General features: G+C 41.7%; 1 pseudogene; it reads left to right on the top strand.

The window, feature by feature from the left end:
• Positions 1-11,424: 11,424 nt before the first annotated feature.
• Positions 11,425-18,256, top strand: LOC136391414 (BBSome-interacting protein 1-like; annotated as a pseudogene).
• The last annotated feature ends 432 nt before the right edge of the window (positions 18,257-18,688 follow it).

Raw genomic sequence — 18,688 nt, 5'->3', positions numbered from 1 at the left:
AAAGTGACCTACAAAAGTACTCCCATTTCTTGGCTTATCTTTATGACTGACAAATGATTGCCAGTTATTTGCTCTATGTGTTTGGAAAATGTGGTTAAATTGCTAAAGCTGTTCCAAGAAAGAGGTTTCCTTCTGAAAAAGGAAGAAAGAGAGAGAGAAAGAAAGAAAAAAAGGAAGGAAGGAAGGAAGGAAGGAAGGAAGGAAGGAAGGAAGGAAGGAAGGAAGGAAGGAAGGAAAAGAAAGAAAAAGAAAATTTCCTACATGCAAGGTTTAATTCATGGAAAAGTTGCTTAGATGATCAAACTATGCCTTTTTTTTTTCTGATCCAAGTTTTTGTGGTTTAGGAGCTTTTCTAACAAGCAGAAAGACCTCTACACAGAAACCATACTTTTCTCTAACTTTTATATTCTAATTTTGTTCTGTTACACTATGTTTGTAGTAGCCTATAATAAGAAAGCATGACCTCATCAGTTATTCACTCACTGCCATTCACCAATTTGATGAGTTTCTTTGGAAAGTCCCACTTCAGGGGAAATTTCTAAACCATAGAGCAGTTTATTTTGGGGGGGGGGGTCTTTATAAATGACAAAGTTGACTTCTGGTCAGGTATTGTGAATGATTTCTCTAAAAGAATAATTCAGTGTGCAGAGCCAAGTTTAAGCCTCCCCCTGCTTATTAAGGAAAGGTAGGTTTGAGATCCTAAAGCAAAACTATGACCAAATTGTGTGAGCATCAAAGAACATTATGGAATAGTATAGCTTAACTAGCTTATAACTTCAGAGACTGACAGTCAAAGGCAGAATTAATAGCTATCTTTTGAATAACCAAGCAATGTGCACAAACAAGTGTTCAAACAATTAGAAATACTTTCTTCTCAAGTGACTTATTGTCTGAAACACTGAATTAAATGGAATACCTACTATATCTAACAACAGTCAGTTGACAAAAGATGTTCAATGGAACATTAACTGCCATAGCCTATTGAAAGAGGCAATAATTTATTCAAAATATAATATAAAAATAAAGTTACTGGCCCTGGCCGGTTGGCTCAGCGGTAGAGCGTCGGCCTGGCGTGCAGGGGACCCGAGTTCGATTCCCGGCCAGGGCACATAGGAGAAGCGCCCATTTGCTTCTCCACCCCCACCCCCTCCTTCCTCTCTGTCTCTCTCTTCCCCTCCCGCAGCCAAGGCTCCATTGGAGCAGAGATGGCCCGGGCGCTGGGGATGGCTCCTTGGCCTCTGCCCCAGGCGCTAGAGTGGCTCTGGTTGCAACAGAGCGACGCCCCGGAGGGGCAGAGCATCGCCCCCTGGTGGGCAGAGCGTCGCCCCTGGTGGGCGTGCTGGGTGGATCCCGGTTGGGCGCATGCGGGAGTCTGTCTGACTGTCTCTCCCCGTTTCCAGCTTCAGAAAAAAAATACAAAAAAAAAACCATAATAAATAAATAAATAAAGTTACTTTTCAGAAATTAATCTTATTAAAAAAGGAAAGAGACTGCACGAGGAAGTAAATAATACTAAATACATTAGACAAGTTCACTGCAATTTTTTTAATCTCAGAAATTACTCTATTTAAAAAAATAACTTGGAAAAACAAAATATTTACATAATCAGAAAAAAATAGATTCACTTTTTGAGTCTGGACCTCCTGTGCTACAACTGCCACAGCTGGCAGGATTGCGCAATCTCAAGGAACCCCCAGTTTGAATCAACCCTGAGTTATATGCCAAGTGAAGAAATGCCAAGCTGGTCAGCTAGCTGCATGTGGCATGATGTGGCCATGTTGGTGGACTTTTGGGGTCCACCAATGGACTGAGGGAGATGCCCCTGAAAATCTCATTAGTGTCCTAGCCACCCTGAAGGTGGTGGAGGACCACTTGGGGTTGGGTAAGAGGAAAGACTTAAAGAGATCCAAGACAGAATTCATGTTGCCCTTCCTGGGTGCCTTGCACATCATCACACAGAAACAGCCACTGGTTGAAAGTACTGCATCTGGAAGAGGAACTTAATCTAGAAAGGGCCATGTGGCTTATGCAAGCTGATAAGAAGGAGGCTTTGGGAAAACAACTGGAACAGACTAGTGAGCAGTCAACAGAACTAGTTTGCCCCTTTGTTCACAGTTGGGGCTCCCCCTTGGCGTGGGTCAGAGAGGTGGTCTCTCAAAGTGGGTGAAACCCACAGAAGTGGGACCCAACCACTAGAGTGACCCCTGGCTCTGATGGTGATAGTGAAATAATGGTTATTGATGAGGAGAAGGCAGAAGCAGCCCTGGCAATCCTCCTGGTGTTAGTACAGAAGATTAAGTCTCAGCAACCAAGGGTGCTGGGAGCAGCACAGCCTTCCCCCTGTCCAGCAGGTCATCCATACCACAGCTCAGCCATATACTCAGGCCAAGCTGGTTGAACTGGAGGCTAAATTCCACCAAAAAGATGCTGAGAGTATAGCTGCCTAGATTTTATGCCTGTGCAACATGGTTGCTGATGATATTTCTCTAACAAGGGACCTGCCATCTGTGTGTGAGCTGCTACTCTCACCCCTGAGGTGGGATGGCTTCCCCATTCTTTCTCAGTGTACATCTCACCCATTCCTGAGTGTATTCTTGAGACTGATGTACAGGCGGGCATGAGCCTACAAACTGCGACAGGGAATTTTGCTTAAAAGCAAGGGTAGTGAAAGCTACCTAACAGGGACACACTCAGCAAACCCCTGCACAGCTACCACACCCTCAAAAGGTGGTGAAAATCAGCCAGTACCACCTGACAGAGAGGCACACTGAGGTAACGGCAGTCATACAGGAATTGGCCAAGGTAAACATAATTCATCCAGCTTATAGGTCCTACAATGTGCCATGTGACCCACTTGCAAGCCGGGCAGCACCTGGAGCATGACTGAGAACTATAGAGAATGAAATAAGGCAGTGTCCCCCCTTACATGTATCAGTTCCAATATCACAGACCTGCTAGATCCTTTGAGTCACCAGCTTGGAAATTATCACTATGTTCTTGACCTAGCTAATGCCCTCTTTTCTGTAGCTATTAATGATGATAGTCAAGATCAGTTTGCTTTTACTTGGAGGGACAACAATAGACTTTTACCTGTTGCCTATGAGATAGCTGCACAGCCCTACTATCTGCTTTGGGTTTGTGGTAACTTCCTTATTGACCTTCTCCAGGCCAGCAGGAGTGTTATTGTATCATTACATTGGTGATGACATGCTAACCTTTGACTCTTCCTACCCTAGAAAAAGCATCTTCCTCTTTGCTAACCCACAACCAACAGTGAGGATGGGAGGTCAACAAGCACAGAGTGAAAGGTCCTGGCTTATCTGTAAAGTTCTTGGGGGTTATCTAGTCAGGTAAGACAAAGATGAAGCCATAGTCATAGAAAAAGTACAGGCTTATCTGCAACCACAGTGGACCAAGTGATCGCAGTTTTTAGGTTTTAGACTATTGGAGAATCTTCATTAAACTTTGGCCCAACTGGTGTGGCCCCTTTATATACTACTGTGGAAAGAGGCTACCTGGGATTAGACAGAGCATGATGAAGCAGCTTTTCAGTCCATTAAGCAAGCTTTAGGGATTCCAAGATGGTGATGGAGTAGACAGACTTTGGACTAAACAAAGAGTAGCCTATAACCAAGGATCACAGAAGAAGCCACACCAAGACTGGTAGGAAGAGCAGAGATGCAGAAAGGACTACCCTGCTCCCAGGAGCATCAGCGGACAGTCTGGAGGGACTCTCACTGCAGGGAGAGTTGCCTAAGAGTTGTGGGTCCTCAGCCCCTGGCCCAGAGCCCCAGCCTAGATCCCCAGAGCCTAGAAGAGGCACCCAGACAGCATTTGGAGGTGAAAAGAGCTGGGGTTCTCTCTGGGAGAGAGACAGAGCTCTCAAAGATACAGCTCTCAGAGACCTATACAGAAAATCTTGTTCACAGCCACTCACCTGGGGCTCTGGTAGAGGGATAGCTGAGAGGATTAGAGTTGCATGATGAGAGTGTAAAATTGGAGGCCCAAAGAGAGACACTGTGGGGGGCAGCCACTGGTACCCATGTGCTGAGTCATTCTCCAATACTGCAGTCACTATCTTTCTTAGGAAGAGCAGTCCCCCCCTGAGTGGCATCAACGTGGAAAAAAGCAACTACTCTGCCCTTGAGAGTCTCTCCTGCCCACCTCATGGAGACATGGCCATTCTGAGAAGTCCGTCAGGAAGCAGGGGGTGTGTCAGTGACTCAGTATCCTGGCATTGAGGCCAGAGCTTTCCCCAACATGCTCTTGAGTCTAAGACTGGTGCTTCTGTCCCATAGGAAACTAAGTAGAAACTGTTCTGGCTGTGGGCAGACCACACTTCTGGGTCTCAGAGGCCACAACCACCAGACTCCTGGGGCTACACCCTACTGAGGTCTGTGAAAAAAGTCTGGACCGACTGACACCTGGGGTTGAGGGGTGGAGCCACACCCCTACCCTTCTTAATCTCTGAATTGCTATAGGTTCTAGACTCTACCAGAGTTGTTTCAGTGGCTGAGCCCCAAAATCAGCCAGCAGACAGAGGCTGCAGGAGTCAAGTCTCAGGGAACTTTGGCCTTTTAAGCAGACCTTCCCCCAGGTTTAGTGTGGGTAAAATCCAGGCTAGGTGTTCAACCTGGTATTTTCATGTACACCTGGGCCCAGCAGAGGCAACCACAAACTCTGGATTGCTTGTAGCTCCAAGAAGGTTGCTGAGAGCCAGTCATGGGTAGTGTCTCCCACTGGTCTGTGCCAGTTCCTGCCAGGGAGAGCCAGGGCTGGCACATCCAGTGGCTAACTGTGAAGAGCATTGGTTCAGGACATAACAACCCTTGTTATAGTGGTATCCTAAGGAAGGATTCCTCACATCTAGCCCAGCAGAGGCAAGTTCCACTCTGTAATCAGCACTGGCACAGCAGTTCATGTGCATTGGATAGGGTGGAGCTTCACAGCCAGTGAGCCTGGGTGCTGGATATCTTGCTGTGTTGGGCTAGATACCACAGAGAGAAGGGAGAGAGGCTTGAAACATGGACATTTAATATGTGGGTCCCTGTGAGCCTACTGTTAGATCTGGTCAAGGGGCTTAGCCACCTTCTGAGGGGGCACACTCAGCCCCAGGAGAGAACTCTCTCTGTCTTCCTCCCTGAGACAAGGGTCTCACCAGCTGTAAGAACTTCTGTAGAGGGGACTATAAGCCACACTCTATCTGAACCTGCTGCCCACATTGTTGGGGAGAAATAAAATTTGAGTATCAGATTTTTGAGCAGTGGTTGAGGAATTAGGCTCTGGAGTAGGGGCCACATTCCCTGCACTGAGCTCCTGACCAAGAGACCCTTGAAGTAGGGGGTCTCACTAACATCATATTCCCAACCTCAGCTGCCCAAAGCCACCAAATGGGCAACCCATAGAGGGGTTGGTTGGGTAAGGCCAGTCTGGACCCACACTACCATCTTTCTACAGAAAACTCTATAGGAAGACCAGGTAGCTGCAAGAGGAGGTGAAGCAGCTGATAAGTGGAGACAAATCTTACAGAGCTTGAGGATTTTACAGTGCTACTGTCATCTCTAAGCAGGAGAAAGCTGATCCTCATACACAAGTTGGCACCTCCCACATTACACAGGCACAGAAAATGCAGACACAAACAGTAAAAAGAGCAGTAGCTGCAGACAGGTAGCCAACAGAGTGTTACAAACAACAGCTGATGCCAACCCCAGAAGATCTAGAACCAACACAACTAGTAGTGGGTAGAAGACAGCACCAACCCTAGACTCAGCTAGCTACACAAGCAGCATGCCCAACAGAGGAGTCTAGCATACACCAGACAATGTAGAGAATAAATATGCCCAGACATTGCACAGTGTTTAATACACATGATCAAGGTGGACCCTTAGAGCCAGCTAGCCTGAATGAATAACAGTACTCATGAAAAGACCAACTATATTCAATAATCACATACAACAGGAGGGAAAATAGTACACTCAAGAAGGATTGCAACAAGAAAAACAGGTGGCCTGGATGTCAGTACCACTGAGCCTATCTTCCTCATAAAGACACCACAAAAATTTTAAAGTCAGACAATGCTACCTAATACACACACAAAATGGACAAACAAATAAATGTGACCCAAATAAATGAACAAGAGAAACTCCCAGAAAAAGAACTAAATGAAATAGAAGTAAACAAACTACCAAATGCAGAATTTAAAATAATGATTTTTAGGATGTTCAACGATCTTAGAGCAACAATGGATGGACATAATGAGCATCAAAATAAAGAGATAGAAATCATCAAAACGACATAGAAGTCATGAAAAAGAACCAGTCAAAAATGATGAATGCAGTATCAGAAGTGGAAACTGCACTAGAAAGAATCAACAGCAGGCTCGAAGAAGCAGAAGATCAAAGCAGCAGTTTAGAAGAAAAGATAAACATAAGCACAGAAGTAGAATAGAAAAACAAAAAAAGAGGCACAAAAAGACTGAGAAAACTCTAACAGAACTCTGTGACAACATGAAGAGAAACAACATTCACATCATAGGGGTTCCTGAAAGAGAAGAGAATGAACAAGGGATAAAAAAGCTGTTTGAAGAAATCATAGCTTAAAATTTCCCTAAATTGATGAAGGAAAAAGTCACACAAGATCAAAAAGCACAGAGAGTCCCATTAAAGAGGAACCCAAGGAGGGCTACACCAAGATACATCATATTTAAAGTGACAAGGTTAAGAGACAAAGAAAGAATACTAAAAGCTGAAAGAGAAAAGCAGTTAATTACCTATAGAGGAGCCCCAATAAGTATAACATCTGACTTCTCAATAGAAACACTAGAAGGTATTGGCAAGAAATATTCAAAGTGATACAAAACAAGAACCTACAACCAAGACTACTTTATCCAGCAAGGCTATCATTTAAAACTGAAGAAGAAATAAAACACTCCACAGGCAAAAAAAGAAAGAAAGAAATTTATTACAACCAAACCAGTACTGTAAGAAAATGTCAAGGGGCCTGCTGTAAAAAGAGCAAAGAAAAAAAATAAATTGAGAAAAAAAGGATTGTAGATTTAAAGAATAAAATGGCAATAAATAAGTACTTATCAATAATAATCTTAAATGTAAATAGCTTAAATGCTACAAACAAAAGACAGAGGACAGCTGAATGGATAAGAAAACAGGGCCTGTACATATGTTATCTACAAGAGACCCATCTCAGAACAAAAGATACACATGGATATTAAATAATGAATGGGTTAACAACGAGATCAAGAAAAAAGTAAAAAAAAAAATTTGAAACAAATGAAAATGAACATACAGCAACTCAAAATTTGTGGGAAACAGCAAAAGTAGTCCTGAGAGGGAAGTTTATAGCATTACAGGCATACCTTAAGAAGCAAAAAAAACAAAAAAAAACAAAAAAAACCCACCTCAAATAAACAACTTAATGCTGCATCTAAAAGAACTAGAAAAATAACAACAAATATAGCCCAGAGAAAGTAAAAGGAAGGAAATAATAAAGATCAGAGAAGAAATAAATGACATAGAAGCTAAAAAAATACAAAAGATCAATAAAACCAAGAGCTGGTTCTTTGAAAAGGTAAACAAGATTGATGAACCTTTAACCAGGCTCATCAAGAAAAAAAGAGAAAGGACTCAAATAAATAAAATTAGAAATAAAAGTAAAGAAGTAACAACTGACACAGCAGAAATACAAAAGATTGTAAGAAAATACTATGAAGATCTATATGCCTCAAATCAGCCTAGGTGAAATGAATAAATTCCTAGAAACATAGAATCTTTCAAAACTCAATCTGGAAGAATCAGAAAACCTAAACAGACCAATTACAACAAATGAAATTGAAATAGTTATCAAAAAACTCCCAGCAAACAAAAGTCCTAGACCAAATGACTTCACAGGTGAATTTTACCAAATATTCAAAGAACTAATACCTATCCTTCTCAAGCTATTTCAAAACATTCAAGAGAAGGAAAGACTTCCACGTTACTTTTATGAGGCAAGCGTTATCCTCATTCCAAAACCAGGTAAAAACACTACAAAGAAAGAAAACTATAGACCAATATCCCTGATGAACACAGATGTTAAAATTCTCAACAAAATATTAGCAAACTGGATCCAGCAATACATTAAAAAAATCATACATCATGATCAAATGGGATTTATTACAGGGAGGCAAGGCTGGTACAATATTCACAAATCAATCAATGTGATTCATCACATAAACAAAATGAAGAATAAAAGTCACATGATTGTATCAATAGATGCAGAAAAAGCATTTTATAAAATCCCTCACCTATTTATAATCAAAACTCTCAGCAAAGTGGGAATACAGGAAACATACATCAACATAATAATGACCATCTATGACAACCTGACATCCAACATTATACTCAATGGGCAAAAATTAGAAGTAATTCTTCTAAGATCAGGAACAAGGCAAAGGTGCCTCCTTTCATCACTCTTATTTAACACAAGTTTGTAGGTCTTACCCACAGCAATCAGATAAAAAGAAGAAATAAAAGGCATCCAAATTGGAAAAGAAGATGGAAAACTATCATTATTTGCTAATGACATGATATTGTCATAGAAAACCCTAAAATTTCAGTCAAAAAAGTACTAGACCTGATAAATGATTTTGGCAAGGTGGCAGGATATAAAATTAATATTCAGAAATTAATGGCATTTTTATATACCAACAATAAACTGTCTGAAAGAGAAATTAAGGAAACAATCCTCTTTATTATTACAAATAAATAAATAAATTACCTAGGAGTAAATTTAACCAAAGAGATGAAAGACTCATACTCAGAAAATTATAAGACATTGAAAAAGAAATCAAGAAAGATACAAACAAATGGAAGTATATACTATGCTCATGGATAGAAAGAATAAACATCATTAAAATGTCTATATTAGCCAAACCAATCTATAAATTCAATACAATTCCTATTAAAAAACCAATGGCATAGTTCAAAGATATATAACAAATATTCCAAAAATTTATATGGAACCAAAAAAGAACATGAATAGCTTCAGGAATCTTGAAAATGAAGAATAAAGTGAAAGGTATCACACTTCTTGATATCAAGTTATATTACAAGCCCACTGTACTCAAAACAGCTTGGTACTGGCATAAGAACAGGCATACAGATTAATGGAACAGAACAGAGAACCTAGAAATAAACCCACATCTTTATGGTCAACTGATATTTGACAAAGGATGTAAGAGCATACAAAGGAGTAAAGAGAGTCTCTTTAATAAATGGTGTCGGGAAAAAAAATAATAAATGGTGTTGGGGAAATTGGACAGGTACATGCAAAAAAAATAAAACTAGACCACCAAATTACACCTGTCACAAAAATAAATTCAAAATAGATAAAAGACTTAGATGTAAGTCATGAAACCATAAACATCTTGGAAGAAAACATAGGCAGTAAACTCTCCTATATCTCTCGTAGCAATATTTTTGCCAATTTATCTCCAGGGGCAAGTGAAATAAAAAATAAGATAAACAAATGGGACTATATCAAACTGAAAAGCTTTTTGCATAGCAAAGGACACAAAATAAAAAGACAATCCACACAATGGGAGAACATAGTCGCCTATATGTCTGATAAGGGGTTAATAATCAAAATTTTTAAAGAACTTTTAAAACTCAACATCAGAAAGGTAAACAATCCAATTAAAAATGGGCAAAGTAAATGAATAGACACTTCTCCAAAGAGAACATACATATGGCCAATAGGCAGATGAAAAAATGTTCAACATCACTAACCATCATAGAAATGCAAATTGAAACCACAATGAGATACCAGAGATACCACCACATACCTGTCAGAATGGTGCTCATTAACAAATCAACACACAATAAGGGCTGGCAAAGGTGTGGAGAAAAGGGAACCCTCCTGCACTGCTGGTGGGAATACAGACTTGTGCAGCCACTGTGGAAAACAGTATGGAGTTTCCTCAAAAAATAAAAAATGGAACTGCATTTTAACCCAGCTATCCCACTTTTAGGAATATATCCTAGTACAAAATCACGGATTCAAAAGAAAATATGCATTCCCATGCTTATTGCAGCATTGTTTACAATAGCCAAGATCTGGAAACAGCCCAAGTGTCCATCAGTGGATGAGTGGATTAAAAAATCTGTGGTACATATACACAATGGAATACTATGTGGCCATGAAAAAGGAAGGAAATCTTACCTTTTGCAATAGCATGGATGGACCTGGAGACTATTATGCTAAATGAAATAAACCAGCCAGAGAAAGAGAAATATCATATGATCTCACTTATAAGTGGAATCTAATGAACAAAGTGAACTGAGGAATGGAATAGAGGCAGAGACAGGGTCACAGGGAGCAGAGGGACAGCTATCGGAGGCAAGGGGAATGAGGGGATGGGATCAGAGAAAGTAAAGGGATTAGTGAAATTATATATACATAACACATAGATACAGATTACAGGACAGTAAATCTCAGAGGTAAGGGGAGATAGAGTTAAGAGGAGGGGGGCAAATGGGGTGTAATGGGGGATACAAGGGTGGGGGGTGGGGGTGTTATATTGAATGGGATACTTAAATTCATGTTAACACAATAAATTTAAATTAGTAAAAAAATTTTTAAAAAGCAAGTTTAGCCACTGTCCAGACTCTGGGCATAGTCGACCAGAGCCAACTATTTGAACTAGATGTTCACATAACACCTGAGGTGTGTAGTTGTTGGTTATGGCGATGTAAAGGCAGGGTGAGGACATGACAAGGGCTCTGGTACCAACTGTGAGGTGGGGCCAAGGGCCAATATAGTCTCACTGAACAACAAGTTAATGCAGTGTACCAAACCCTGCTAGCAACAGAAGCCATAACTGGACAAATCCCAATCAAAGTCTTTACCACCTACCCCATTGCTGGCTGGGGGCACTCGCACATGCAACGGTCCAAGAGTATGATGGCACTAACATCCACCCTGACATGGACGGCATATCACCAACAGAGAAGCCACCTTTCTACTAATCCACTAAGCAAAGACCCACAGGCCATTCTAGGGCCAGTGCATATCAGAACACTGGACAACCAAAGCCTGGATCAGAGATGCTGTGCCATTACCCATCCATGAAGGAAAGCCACATGCTCCTGAAGAAGCATGGTGGACAGACAGCTCCTGCCAGAGTACCCCACCCTGGTGGCACACCATTGTATATCAACCTTTGACTAAGGACATCTGGATGGAGGATGGGAAGGATAAAGAATCCAATAGGCTAAACTCTGGGCTATGTGGATCATCATCTCATGGGAGCCTGGACCTATAACCATCTGTACTGACAGTTGGGCAGTATACCAAGGACTGACACTTTGGCTCCCTGCCTGGAAATGTGCAGGATGGACAATACATCAGAAACCCCTTTGGGAGCAGGCTATGTGGGTCAATCTGTGGTGCGTGTGCCACAAAAAGACTGTGGCATTATTCTATGTCAGAAGTCACCAACCCTTGCAGAGCCCGGGCAATGACAAAGCAGATGCCTTGGTGCAAGTTCGTTGGCTAGAAGACACTCTAGCAGCAAACACCACCGAGTGGCTACATTGGAAACTATGCCATGCTAGTCAGAGAACCATGTAGGAAACTGTTAAGGCCTGGAGTCCCCCACTAAGATACACAGTAGTGACTGCCTGTCAGCAATGCCTGGTGCATGCTGAGAAACTACCATGTCCCCTCCCCTGTGACAGCAGGATGATACACCAGGTGAGACACCACTGACCCGATGGCAGGTGGACTACATTGGATCCTTATTATACAGTGAGAGTCCTAATTTGCCTTAACCTTTGTGGAGACCACCATAGGTATTCTACAGGACTACCCAAATGGAAAGGCTAACCAAAGAGCAACCACTTGAGGGCTCAAGCAATTGTGTGCCTCATATGGCACCCCTGAAGTCCTTGAGAATGATCAGGACTCTTAATTTATTGGACACTTAGTACAAGAACGGGATGAAGTCCTCCACATTGATTGGTGTTTCCACCTCCCATACAACCCAACGGGGACTGGACTCATAAAATGATACAACAGCCTCTTGAAGAATGCCTTACAGACTGACTCACTCCTTCCAGGGTTGGATAATGCAACTGGAACACACTGTTCTGATGATGTTAAGGCTGTGAGGAGGACAAGCAGCCCTACTGACACAGCTAACCCAACTGGGGATGGCACCCATTTACATTCAGATTCATGCCAGCCTGACCTCAAACTGAGACAGGGCAACAGCACAACATACTCCTACCAGCCTCTCAGGATATTCTCCCAGGGAGGTCCTCCCTGACATGAGGTTGGGCGGTGCAGATTAGCCCCAAGTTGTGCTCTCTCCTCTCCCCCTGGGGGAGGGTTCAGAGCAACACCTTCAGTAACAGCCAGCTGTTTCAGGGACATGGTCTACCACAGTCTGGTGTCATAATTCTGGTTCAGACATAATACTGGGGGGCACTTACATTGCCTCTGCATGGTAAATTAGAATTCCTTCTCTCTCTTTCTCTCCACCAGGGAATAGGAGGGGGCAGACAAACACAGGCCTGGTACCATAAGCCTGGCCAGGCCTCACAAAGTGTAACCCTTTTCGCACAGAACTGTACAACAGTGTGCATCCTGCCAGATGGCACAGATCTTCCACTTATTACTTCTTTATCTCATTTGTCTTGCCACCTTTAGTCTAGGTGCCTGCAACCCTTTTCTGCAATACAACGGGCAGATCATTTCATGGGTGTTCAGAATTGAAGTATTTGATAGATAGGCTTTGAATTCCCCCTGTTCCATCCACTGCTGACAGCCTGCCATGGCAGATTCACCCCATGAATCGCACCCAAAGTTCCTGGCTTAGTCAATAGAACACCACTGACCCACCTCCTCCTTTTGCTTGTTTGTGCTTATAGATTATACTGTATTTGTGGTATCTGGATGCCATGTGTTACCAATGCTCTGCCAACACAGGGATACTTGCAGAAGAATCATGCATAGATTGTGAGGTAGAAGAGCAATGTCAGAGTGAAGTGTAGGGTAGATGGTGGACATGGCCCTTCCTTCTTCCCAGCCACATGGCCTTGTGGTCATGGATCCCAACTTTGGGCCATAAGATAAAAGGTAGTCAAACTGAAATTAAGGTTTCACTAAGAACAGTGGAACTGATTCACCAGATAATGTATCAAAGAAGGGTAATACAGAACAGGAGCCTACCCTTCCCTGTATCCCCTGCTTACCTGCTTGCTTACACTTAGACAAAAAGTTTCACCTGAGTAACTGCCCAAGGCTTAGCTATTTAAACCACACCCACCCCGTGGGGTGCAGAACTTTTATGAATGGCTGTCAGTGATGCCACCCTTGTATGTAGGTAATAAAGAGTATGTCAGTGCTATCTGGTCCTTCCTGTGGTTTCTTTTGGATCCCACACACACCAGGTCTATGTTCCAGGCCTAGACCTCCTGTGTTACAGCTGTATTGGTTTCTTTGCTTGTTTTAGTTCACTTTCCCATTGAGAGCTGGTTTGATTCTCAGAACATGACCCAACAATGGATTAAAGTCCTTAATCAGAGATATGAAATGTTTTATCTAATGACATATATTCTTTCTCTGCACTTCAAAGGACATGTTGTCCCTCCAAAAAAAGTTCACCATGAAACTAAATGACAGTCAGTAAGTACCTCATGTGGAGAACCCCTTGGCTGCCTAAAGACCACATCACAGTACCAGTCATCCTTTATAAGAAGCAGCAAATTGTGCACATAGTTACAGGAGAAAGCAGCCTTAGGGCATCCTCCCAAGGCCCCTGATATGGAAAGAACAACCACCTATAACACACAAACATTCACTGTAATTTCTGGGACAAGGGCTTGGGGTGTGGGAAAGGGAGTTCAGCATGGAATTTGAAAGCTAGTATTGCAAGGTAAGAGATCTAAGAGCTTCAAGAGGAGTCTCTGTTTTGTTTGTTTTCAGTCTAGACTGAGAGCACAAGGACTTAAGAAATATGCTTTAGGTTAGAAGACACCCTGGAGTTGTTTTCTTTCTCCACTTAGAACCCTGTGTAATAATGCCCATGCCAGTGTCTGCACTCAAAGCTGATTTAATGGCTATAGAAATTCCCTCTCTGCATATCCAATTAGTAATCAAGAATGACTACCACTACTTTCTTTGGACCTCCCCCACATCTCCCACATTGCTGATGTCTTCAATATTTCAGATATCTCAATATTTCTTATCTGTTCTCTCTTCTGTCAGTACCCTGATCCATATTCCATACTGTTTTTTAAAGAGGAAGGCTGGCCTAGAACTGGCCAGTTTAAAATTCCTTAGTGGCTTCCAATAGTCTCCAAGTTAAAATTCAAACTATCCTAGTACAAGCTTTCATAGAAAATTATCTTGGTTTTTACCCTATCTTTGCTATTTACCAATTTGAGCAAGTTTCTTAACCTCTTTGATTTTAAATATCCTCATCTATAAAATGGGATAAGAATAGTCTTTCTTCCTAGGTTTGTTGGTAAACTTTAATGAGGCCCTGGCTGGTTGGCTTAGCAGTACAGTGTCAATCCAGTGGGTGGAAGTCCAGGGTTCAATTCCCAGTTAGGGCACACAGGAGAAGTGACCATCTGCTTCTCCCCCACCCCCTTCTCTCTCTATCTTTCTTTGCCTCCCATAGCCATGGCTCGATTGATTTGAACACATCAGCCCTGGGCATTGAGGATAGCTCAATCGAACCTCAGCCTCAGGCGCTAAAAACAGCTTGGTTGTAAGCGGCCCCAGATAGAGAGAGCATTGGCCCCAGATGGGGGTTGCCAGATGGATCCCAGTTGCAGTGCATGCAAAAATCTGTCTCTGTATCTCCCTTACTCTCACTTAAAAAAAAAAAAAAAAAAAGCTTTAATGAGATACTCCTTTTAAAGAGCTTGACACTGTGTCTAGTAAGTAATGGAGTCCATAGGTGAAATCAAAGCCCATCATACTCCAAATCTGTTTTTTGTTTTTGTTTTTGTTTTTTTAATTTTTTTTATTCATTTTAGAGAGGAGAGGGAGAAACAGAGAGAGAGAGAGACAGAGAGAGAGAGAGAGAGACAGAGAGACAGAGAGGGGGGGAGGAGCTGGAAGCATCAACTCCCATATATGCCTTGACCAGGCAAGCCCAGGGTTTCGAACCGGCGACCTCAGCATTTCCAGGTTGTCACTTTATCCACTGCACCACCACAGGTCAGGCCAAATCTGTTTTTTTAATGACTCCAATATGCTGCCATTATCCCACTTTATTTCCCACTAAAATGCCATAAAAGTATTTCTGGTTCCACATATTATCCAGAACCTTGCCACTTCCCCATTAAGGGAAAGAATCTATGTTCCTTCCCTTTTAATTTGGACAGGATATTTTGACTACCTCAATTAATTAAGTAGGACACAGATTAGGCTACGTAATTTCCTAGGTTTGGTGGTACGTGGAAATATGCCTTCTGTCTGGCACTCTCTCTTGGAGCATGGAACTTTGGAGGACTAAGCTTCAATATGAGAAGTTCAGCTACCTGAAACTGCCATGCTTGAGAGGCCACACAAAAAGATCACAGAAAGACAGATATGCATAAAGAGCCCCAGATGCCCAGCCCGCCTCAAGCAGGCCCAGCTGTTACTGCATGGAACAGAAATTAAGTAACCCAACAAGCCCTGCCCAAACTGCAAATTTGTGAGTAAAATAAATGATTGTGTTTTTTAAGCCACTAAGTGATGGAGTATTCTGTTATTTACTAATAGAAAACCAGAGCACCCACAGAAACCTCCAAATCTATTTAATCACTTTCATTTCCCCCGACAATATACCTCCCATGGCCTTTACATATGTAGCTGCTCTGCTTAAAAATCACCATCAACACAAATATATCCTCATTTAAATAGTTACTACACTTTTAAGAGTCACTGCAGGTGGTGTTTGCTGTACTTTTAGTCATCATTAGTCATTGTTGTAGTTTTAGTCTTCATTCCCCAAATCTGGAAATGGGTGGCTAAGGACCTCTTTCGTTTTTGTTTTTTTGTTTTTGGATTTTTAGAAGTGAGAATCCGGGGGAGGTAGACAGACAGACTCCCGCATGCGCCCAACCGGGATGCCCCTCTGGAGCATGCTTGACCCCTCTGGAGCGTTGCTCTGCTGCAACCAGAGCCATTCTAGCACCTGAGGTGGAGGCCATGGAACCATCCTCAGCACCCAGGCCAACTTTGCTCCAATGGAGCTCTGGTTGTGGGAGGGGAAGAAAGAGATAGAGAGAAAGGACAGGGGGAGGGGTGGAGAAGCAGATAGGCACTACTCCTGTGTGCCCCAGCTGGGAATCGAACCCAGGACTTCTACATGCTGGACTGACGCTCTACCGCTGAACCAACCTGCCAAGGCAGGACCTAAATTTCAAGTCAAAATGTTTGGGCTAAAGTTTTTTTCACCGCTTCCAAGCTGTGTAGGACTTAATCTCTCCAGACCTTTGTTTCTCCAAAAAGGAGTAATAGCCCAACCCCTATCTTGATATTTATGTATTCATTTACAACTCCTAACAAAGTTCCTGGTATGTAATGAGTTTAACATCTATCTGTTACTGTTATTAAAGCGCTAATTATATTGCATCACAATTATCTGTTTCCTTTTCTGAACAAGAACAGCATATTTTCAATGCCTGGAACCTAGGATATACATAAAACATTTTTGCTAAATGAAATAACAGACAAACAAATGGATGGAATGAATGAATGAATGAATGAATAAATGAATAGGCACATATAATCTAGCTCCCTTTTGACTCCTTACAAAGCATGTAGGAGAAGTAGGATAATAGATATCTCAAATCTTAAGGAAAGCAGTTCTAGAGCTGGCTGCATGTTTTTCTTCATATCAGGTCCAATTCTTCTCTCTTTTCATAGTGTGCTATAATAGCACAGTCATTATTTCTAAAATTCCCTCATTTCCAAAGCCAGGCAAAGAGCATCGTCACTTGGCCAAGTGAAATCTTTGGCCCCTGACAATTCAAACCATATGGTAGGACTGTAAGGAAAGCCAGAGCCAAATCAGATGGCCTTCACCACAGATTCCCTTTCCACTTTCAACCATTTTATAGAATGCCATCTAGATGCCTGACCTTGCCAAGTAAAATCCAGTTAATCTTTTACAATGTCAGTCATCTTTATGGACTCGGCGATAGGGCAATGTCATATGGTGACAATGCAGTAGAAGGGACTCTGCTCTTACTGACAAGCAAGTTTATACTGCATTAAGCAAATAATCTACCCTTCCTGCCCCATGCATGATATTTCCCCATTGATTTTTGCTTAACAGATAAATTTTTAAACAGCAATACAACCTTGTTTATTTAATAAGATGAGAAGGGATATTCTATGCCTAATTTTTAGTTTCATCATAGAATTTACATATATGAATATTTATACATAAAGTTCTTATTACAACAGCTAACAATCTATGAATATGATTGTTAATTTCAAATAACTGCCATTGGAACACAATATTATCTCAGGATATCAATGTTTTTTTGATATACCTTAATTTCAGTATCCAGAAAAACCCCATGCATCAGGGGGCCATTCCATGTGCCCTCTTGCCTCAGCATAAAAGTAAAAGTTTAAATATTTTTGCAGGGTGTTTGATTTTGGTCTGTTTTGTTAAATATTTTTTAAATGAGAAAAATCCAGGGTGTTGGTTGTACATAGTCATAAGTTGCTTTAAAAGAAAATATGAAGTTACTGTTGTTACTATTGTAGATTCTATGCTTCTTGTAATCATTTCTGCATTCTTTCTCTTTCTGAAGGCCACAGAACGCTGAGGGTTAGAAGGATTCCTGAGGCATGGCAGCGCCTTCTCTGATAGGGCAGCAGCTCTCGAACGATGTGGGCCTTTGCCGCTGACTCACCAGAGAGCAGCGGCTTTGCAGCTTGATGTCAACATGCAGGAATGTCAGACACTGATTCCTACTGTAGTTCACTGGAGTAACAAAGTAAGGAAAAACTGCATCCAACAGTTCAGATGTGTCAGAAGTGAAGTCCATGTTCCAGGAAGTTCTTCCAAAACAAGAACAGTTGTCTCTAGAAGATACAATCACAGTGGTTCTGTGAAAACTCAAACATCTACACTCAAAATCTCTGACTCTGGAAAAACTTAGAGAATATGCAGAAAGCAGCACAGGAAACAATTTGCTAACAATTAATGGCAGAAAAGGAACAATAGCAAATAACTCACTAAATAATTTGCACATCTACAGAACACCTTACCTTGCTTACGAACTTTAGAAATGATCCCTGAAAGTATAGTCTTCCCACCTTACTTACTAGTAACTCTAAACTATAGCTAGAAAAAAATCCACCTGTATGCTGAAAATAGTACATGTTAATAAAACTGATATTCATATAGATAATATAAATTTTTTTTAATTTTAAAAAAGAATGTCAGACACTTTTCTCTGCCAGCTGTCACAAACACAACCCCCCACAAAAACCCCAGCAGTACTCTGGATTAAGCAAAGCTGTCTGGGTTAGCCTCTGACCAGCCTCCTGACCAGGCTTTTTGCTGTCCTGTTTATCATGCTCCAGCAAAAAAAAAAAAATCCCCACCAGATCTCACAGCGGAACACTAAGCACTTCCAACTATGTGTATCTGTGGATACCAATATAATTG

The sequence above is a fragment of the Saccopteryx leptura genome, chromosome 2, assembly GCF_036850995.1.
Source record: "Saccopteryx leptura isolate mSacLep1 chromosome 2, mSacLep1_pri_phased_curated, whole genome shotgun sequence".
NCBI lineage: Eukaryota > Metazoa > Chordata > Mammalia > Chiroptera > Emballonuridae > Saccopteryx > Saccopteryx leptura.
This window is presented reverse-complemented; position numbering and strand designations above follow the sequence as displayed.